The sequence below is a fragment of the Mauremys mutica genome, unplaced genomic scaffold, assembly GCF_020497125.1.
Source record: "Mauremys mutica isolate MM-2020 ecotype Southern unplaced genomic scaffold, ASM2049712v1 Super-Scaffold_100141, whole genome shotgun sequence".
In the NCBI taxonomy this organism is placed as follows: domain Eukaryota; kingdom Metazoa; phylum Chordata; order Testudines; family Geoemydidae; genus Mauremys; species Mauremys mutica.
This window is the reverse complement of record NW_025423277.1, coordinates 509219-516368: the sequence shown is the minus strand read 5'-3', so window position 1 is coordinate 516368 and position 7150 is coordinate 509219. Positions and strand designations below refer to the sequence as shown.

At 49.0% G+C, this 7150-nt stretch overlaps 2 non-coding genes across 2 annotated transcripts; one reads left to right on the top strand and one right to left on the bottom strand.

The window, feature by feature from the left end:
* Positions 1-242: 242 nt before the first annotated feature.
* On the bottom strand, positions 243-324 carry TRNAS-GCU. Its single transcript has one exon. It is a non-coding gene; the product is annotated as a tRNA-Ser (tRNA).
* A 5623-nt stretch (positions 325-5947) lies between these two features.
* On the top strand, positions 5948-6021 carry TRNAT-AGU. Its single transcript has one exon. It is a non-coding gene; the product is annotated as a tRNA-Thr (tRNA).
* The last annotated feature ends 1129 nt before the right edge of the window (positions 6022-7150 follow it).

Sequence of the window (7150 nt, the reverse complement as noted above, 5' to 3'; positions counted from 1 at the left end):
GCCAGGCCTGTCCTGGGAGCATGAGTATGCGAGCGTGACACCCTCCCGAATCCCTTCTTTTGAGCTTAGCTGTCAGTATAATAAAAGTGCTGCTTTCTGCCAAACTCTGGGGGGGTCATTAGTCCTCCCTAAGCTTACGAGCTGGCCCAAAGTTGGGAAACAGAAGCAATCTTGTTTGATCTGTTATTGTACCAAGGGGGGAAGATGGTTGTCTATAAAGGAGGGTGAAGACTAAATGCATCCAATGAGGATGGGATTCAAACCCATGCGTGCAGAGCACAATGGATTAGCAGTCCATCACCTTAACCACTCAGCCACCTCATCTGAGTTGCTAAGATAGGGACAGGAGGAGAAATCTAATGCCGGCAGAGATAGGGACACTAAGGAGGTTCCCAGTACTGAGCAGAAGCAGGGGCTGAATGAGCTCCCCCCTCACATCTAGTGAGGAGCTGGGGGAAGACTTCAGGAACAGGCCGTGTTTGCATAGACACCCCTACTCTGCCTAGCTATGCAGCATGAGGGGGCCACTTCCCCAAAATGACCAGTTTGGGATGGTGGTGGGTAACAAATCACTTTAGCATTGAGTGGAATGAAATGTTATTCTCCTCCCTGTACGAGTGAAGGGCAGTGGAACGTACCTAGGCCGTCCTGACAGAGGGGTGGGTGGGGGAGGAATCGCTTTCATTGGACGGCAGAGAAGCGATTGAGGACGTCACCCTAACCCAGTAGTCCCCAAACATTTCACACTACGCCCTCGTACCCATGGCTGTGGCCCCTCAGAAGCCGCGGTCGAGAAGCGGGGCTGGGAGTGGGGCCGTTGCTTGCTGGGGAGAGGGGGCAGACAGGGGTAAGGGGGTCGAGGCTGGGCTGGGAGCCAGGGGCCCAGGCTGAGGGTGGGGTTGGGGAAGAGCTGGGACAGAGTGGGGCTGAGTGGGGCTCCCTCCCTGCCCTCCATGGGGGCTGGCTCAGGCCCTGAGGTGCCCCCATCAATCTTCCTCTGTGTCCCCCTAGGAGTCACGCCCCACATTTTGGGGACCACTGACCCCTACTCGCTAAGCAGGGGCTAGTGAGGCCAAAGCCCAGGGAAAAGGAGAACAAGTGCGGGGGCCCCAGCACCGGAACCATGACCCCCCCACACTTCTGTGTGTGACTCCGCCCCCTTCCACACCTTCCACCCACGGCCCCACCCACTGTTACCTCTGTTCCACCCCTTCCCCCACTGGCCCCACCCGGTCACTCCTTTACCCCTGCCCCGCTGCGGCCCCCAGACCAGAGAAGCTCTGTGCCCCTGCTGCAGCCCCCGGGCCGTAGCAGGGAGTGGGAGCTCCTCCAGCCCTGGGGCCGACATGGGGGAGACTTTCCCAGGGGGGCCCAATTTGGCCAGGGCCCCTAGTCATGGGCCCCACTGTCCCCTTGGCGACGCAAGGTTTGGGGAGGCTGAGCCCCCCCGAGCCTCCATTACGAGCCGCCCAGGCTACCTCTGCTCAGTGGGTGGCCAGTCTCCCTGTGTCTCTGCTGTTCGTGCTGGGGAGCCCGGCCGGCCTTAGGGGTGGGGCCCCCGGCAGCCGCCCAGGGTTCCAGGGGGTCAAAGGGCACCATGTGGCAGTGCAAAGGTGCTCACTGCTCTCCCCTGCCCCAGTGCTCCTCCGTGGCCCCACAGAGGGTGGGGGGAGCGAGGAGCAACACTATGTGCTCCATGCGTCCTGGTCACTTTCCCCACCTGGGCTGGGCTGTGAGGGGAGCATCAGAAGCTGCTGCTCTCTGCCCTCCCCTGACGCAGCCCGGCTGAAGAAAGTGACCTGGATGCAGGGAGCTCGGATGATGTCGCTTCTCGCCCCCCTACCACCGCTAGGCAAGGCTGGTGTGTGGTGTCTCCATGGCTGCACTGTCAGTGATGCAGGTTTCTCTCTCCCATTGTTCCATGGGCATCCTACTAGATTGCCAGCTGCTTTTCAACTGCAGTGTGGAGACTGTGTGTGTGTGTGGGGAGAGACAGTGTGTGTGTCTTGAGGAAGAGTGAGTGTGTTGAGGTAGGTAGGAGCGGAACATTATTATCCCTACTTGAAAGAGGGAGAAGCTACATGTGAGAAAGGAGAATTGACTTGTCTGAGCTCACACAGCCAGTCAGTGGCAGAGTTGGGAATAGGACCCAAGAGCCCTGATTTTCAAACTAACCATCGGATCTTGAATTTCAGACATTGAATGACCTGAATAAAATACGCTCACATGAGCTTAGAATCAGACTGAACAGGTTTCAAACCTCCAGGAGGCTCTTACCTTCTAAACAGGGACGGCTGTTTTCTAGTAAAATCACTAAACGGGAAGGAGAAAACTCGAAAGAGGTTCCTCCTGGCGCTCACGTCCGTGAACCCGAATACTCTCTCAGTCCTCAAAGAGAGACCTGGAGAAGGAGACTTGCTGCAGCAAAGCCACAGGGGTCTCTGAGGTTTCCCTGGCCCCTCGCCCCTGTCCTGCCTGGCTGATGTCAGCATCTCTCTGTGAGGTCACCACCTCCCCACCACCTTGGACCAATAGGCTGAGGTCCTGCCAAAGGCCTTTGTGATGTCACTGCCACACCCCTCCCTTGCTGGGCTAATGTCCTGCCCCTGGCCAGGCACTTTGCAGGTTTGAGCTGCTCCCTGTGGATCACCCCACTCCAGGAGCGTTCGTTCTAGGCAGCAAGCCGGCTAGACAGGAAAACATCAGACGCTGCTCCCAATGCTACACTCAGTTTTTCAGAAATTAGTCGACTTTATGGCCAGAAGAGACCATTAGAGCATCTAATCTGACCCCCTGCATATCACAGGCCTCTGGTATGACACAATAGCTACTTTTGGGGCAAACACATTCCAGAAAGGCATCTAGTCTTCATTAAATGACATCAGGAGATGGAGAATCCACCACTTTCCTTGGTAGCTTGTTCCTATGGTGAATCATCCTCACTGTTGAATATTTGTGCCTTAGTTGTAATATATGAATTTTTCTCTTTTCACCTTCCAGCCATTGGGTCTTGTTATGCCTTTTTCTGCTCGATTAAAGAGCCCGTTAATACCCAATCCTTTCTCTCCATTAAGACACTTCAATACTTCAATGAAGTCACCTTTCAATCTTCTTTTGATCAGCTAAACAGGTTGAGCTCTTTCAATAGCTCCCTAGAAGGCATTTTTCTCCAGTCCTCAGAACATTTTGGTGGCTTTTTGCTGCTCTAGTTCCAATATCACAATATCTTTTTCAAATGAGGACACCAAAACTGGAGGCTATTCCAATATCAGTCTCACTGATGCCGTGTCAGCTCCTATGATGTTATTGACATAATCTGTAACTGTACAGATCACCGTTGCGACCACTGTTCTATATTTGCAGCCAATATTGTAGAATGGTTGTCGTGTAAGGGATCTATGATTGGCTGATTATAATGATGCTATCTCTAGATGTTTCAGAGTAGCAGCCGTGTTAGTCTGTATCCACAAAAAGAACAGGAGTACTTGTGCTACAGCTCACTTCTTCGGATGCATAGAATGAAACACACAGACAGGAGATATTTATACATACAGAGAACATGAAAAGGTGGAAGTATGCATACCAACAGGAAAAGTCTAATCAATTGAGATGAGCTATCATCAGCAGGAGGAAAAAAAACCTTTTGAAGTGATAATTAAGATGACCCATAGAAGGTGTGAGGAGAACTTAACATAGGGAAATAGATTCAATTAGTGTAATCACCCAACAATTCCCAGTCTCTGTTTAGGCCAGAGTAAATTGTATCTAATTTGCATATTAATTCGAGTTCAGCAGTTTCTCTTTGGAGTCTGTTTTTGAAGTTTTTTTGTTGCAAAATTGCCACCTTCAAGTCTGTCACTGAGTGGTTAGAGAGGTTGAAGTGTTCTCCCACTGGTTTTTGAATGTTATGATTCCTGATGTCAGATTTGTGTCCATTTATTCTTTTGCGTAGAGACTGTCCGGTTTGGCCAATGTACATGGCAGAGGGGCATTGCTGGCACATGATGGCATCTCTAGATGTGTATCATTTTTCTCATTGACGTTATGAATATTGGCTCTATGCTATCTGTATTTCAAACTTGTGATATGCTTCTGGGGAACACCCCAGACAAGTTGGTGTCAGTTCTGCCTAGCCTGCTTGATGGCCCATTAAGGACCATCAGCTCTACAATCGACCCACTGAGAGAAGGCAGATACGCCTTGTGACTCAGCAAGGTCTGCAGGGACCTGCCTATGGAGAGAACTCTAAGGTTTTTCTGTGCCACGTGCTGGATAGAGTGTTCTTGGGACAAAGAAAGCAAAGACCACATGGCAAGAGACTATAAAAGGCTGATGCCTCATCTCCATTTTGTCTTCAATCCTGCTTCATACCTGGAGGGACTTTGCTACAAACTGAAGCTCTGTACAAAGGACTGAATGACCCATCCCAGTGGGGGATGTACTCCAGAGACTTGATTTGAACCTGCAGTTTATTCCATCACTGCTACAAGCCTGAACCAAGAACTTTGCCATTACTGGATGTGAAAGGTTAAAATCCATGTGCATTTTATATAACAACCTGGTCTATGGATTGTGCCACCTCTTTTCCAGACCCGAAGTCCAGAGTATGGTCAAGGGACCAGAGGCCTAGCAAATAGTGATCAGCTAAGAGAAAGATGGGGTAAACGGAAAGCCTTGCTTGCTAAGATAGGCCTGGTCAGCAAATTGCCAGGTGTTGGAGCTAAGAACTAAATAATTGTGTCTTATTCAGAGTTGAAGATTGAGCAAAGAATCCCTGTTCCTATTGTGTTAGTCTCTTCTGTAGGGAGACATTTTTCCCACAGAGCCAACCTTGAGTTTATGAAAAGTTGGCACGTCAGTATAAGATATGGCATCCTTCCACCTCCCTTCCCAGGGACCAATGCCTGCCATTAGACACACAAAAACAAACTTTATTGCCATAGACTTTCACTCTTTCTTTGCTTTAACCCCTAGGAATGTACCTGTTGGACAATCAAAGGAGTTGCTCCATTCCTATGGACCTCAAATCAGAATTCAACATATATATTTTATACTAATAACATATTATCAAAGTATTAATGAAATGTTAACTTGCTAACTTGAGACCATGGGTGGAGACATTATGTAACCTGTTAACCATTGGCTACTGTGCTATCCTGTCTTGCTATCCCAGGGTTTGGAACTGCCTACGCCATCACTTTCCCCCACCCATGGAAAATCTATATATTCTATTGTAATTAATTAATTAGTAGTGTCTCTGAGCCTAATAAGCCCACTCCGCCAGCACTGTGTGTAATAAACTCCTATTCTTGACCTCTACGCGGTGGAGATTTATGTTCTTCACAGACACCTGCTGAAGAAAGAGGAGATTCAGCATCCAGCTTGGCTGAATGTGTCTCCTCTCTCCACAGCTTGGTGATCTTTTGAGGAAATGGAGAAGACTGCCTTTGTCTGGCTGTACATCGCTTGCAAAAGAAACAGGTCTTTTTGGTGACAAGTGTTGAAAGGAGCCATTAGACAAATGTGGAGACAGGAAAAATGTCCCCTAACTGAACTGGCATCTCTGGATGCTAAGCCACAACACAAAGTGCTAAACAGTATATGAGAATGGCTGGTGTCAGAAGAGTCTCTACCAAAGCCTTTTCCCACCAGCAGGGGCCTCTCTGTGCACAGAACTCCTGGTAGCATGATGGCTGCAGGCAGTGGAGAACTCCATTTTGGCATCTCTTTGTCGGTGAACATCTTCAGTGGCTGTTTAAAGGTCTCTGGATAGTGATCTTTGGGAAGAGCTGGCTGAAGTGTCTTCCTAGTAACCAGGAGATCCTGGCTTGGCCTGCCAGTTCTTCCTTGCAAGTCTTGAGGGAAATGGGGAACGTCTGTAGTTTGGAATTTGCAGGTGTTGTCCTGGACCATCAAATGGAACAGTTGCAAGTATTTTCTTGAGGCAGGCACCATGGCTTAGCTGGCTAAAGTACCTCTCTAGTAAACAGGAGATCCTGGGTTCAAATCCCAGTGGTGCCTTGTTCTATGACTTTTGTCTCCTCTGCTCACATTTTCCTGTGTCTTTCCGGGAAACAAAAGAGACCTCCCTTGGTATCCAAGTAATTGCTTGCTAAGGAAAAGGTTTCTTTGGAGAGAAACATTGGAAAGAATCAGATCACAAGCCTGGAGCTGATGAAAAGGCTGCTGTGACTGGCATTAGCATGGTGGTTGCTTCAACTGCAATTGCTGCGACACAAAAGCCTGCGCCACACGTCCTTGTGATTCGCTGGGGATGTCTGCAGACAGATGTCATGTCATCTTCCTTTTGATTGTCACTGATGAAAAATGGAGCAGCTGGGAGAAAAGTCCCAGAGGCACCTGCCAGGTAAAGTGGAGGTTCATAGAATCATAGAATCATAGAACTTAAGATCAGAAGGGACCATTATGATCATCTAGTCTGACCTCCCGCAAGATGCAGGCCACAAAAGCTGACCCACCCACTCCTGAAATAATTCTCTCCCTTGACTCAGCTGTTGAAGTCCCCAAATCCTGATTTAAAGACTTCAAGTAGCAGATAATCCTCCAGCAAGCGACCCCTGCCCCATGCTGCGGAGGAAGGCGAAAAAACCTCCAGGGCCACTGCCAATCTACCCTGGAGGAAAATTCCTTCCTGACCCCAAATATGGCAATCAGCTGAACCCCGAGCATGCGGGCAAGACTCTCCAGCCAGACACTCAGGAAAAAGACTTTCAATATCCCAACATTGACCCTCGGTACTAAATACCAGTGGTCGCACGTTATTGACCTATTGACTAAATCACATTCTCCTATCAAACCATTCCCTCCATAAACTTATCAAGCTTAATCTTAAAGCCAGAGAGGTCCTTCGCCCCCACTGTTTCCCTTGGTAGGCTGTTCCAGAATTTCACTCCCCTGATGGTTAGAAACCTTCGTCTAATTTCAAGCCTAAACTTCCCGACTGCCAATTTATATCCATTTGTTCTCGTGTCCACATTAGTACTGAGCTGAAATAATTCCTCTCCCTCCCTGGTATTTATCCCTCTGATATATTTAAAGAGAGCAATCATATCTCCTCTCAACCTTCTTTTGGTTAAGGAAAACAAACCAAGCTCCTCAAGGTTAGAGATGTAGCACCCAGTAGTGCCTT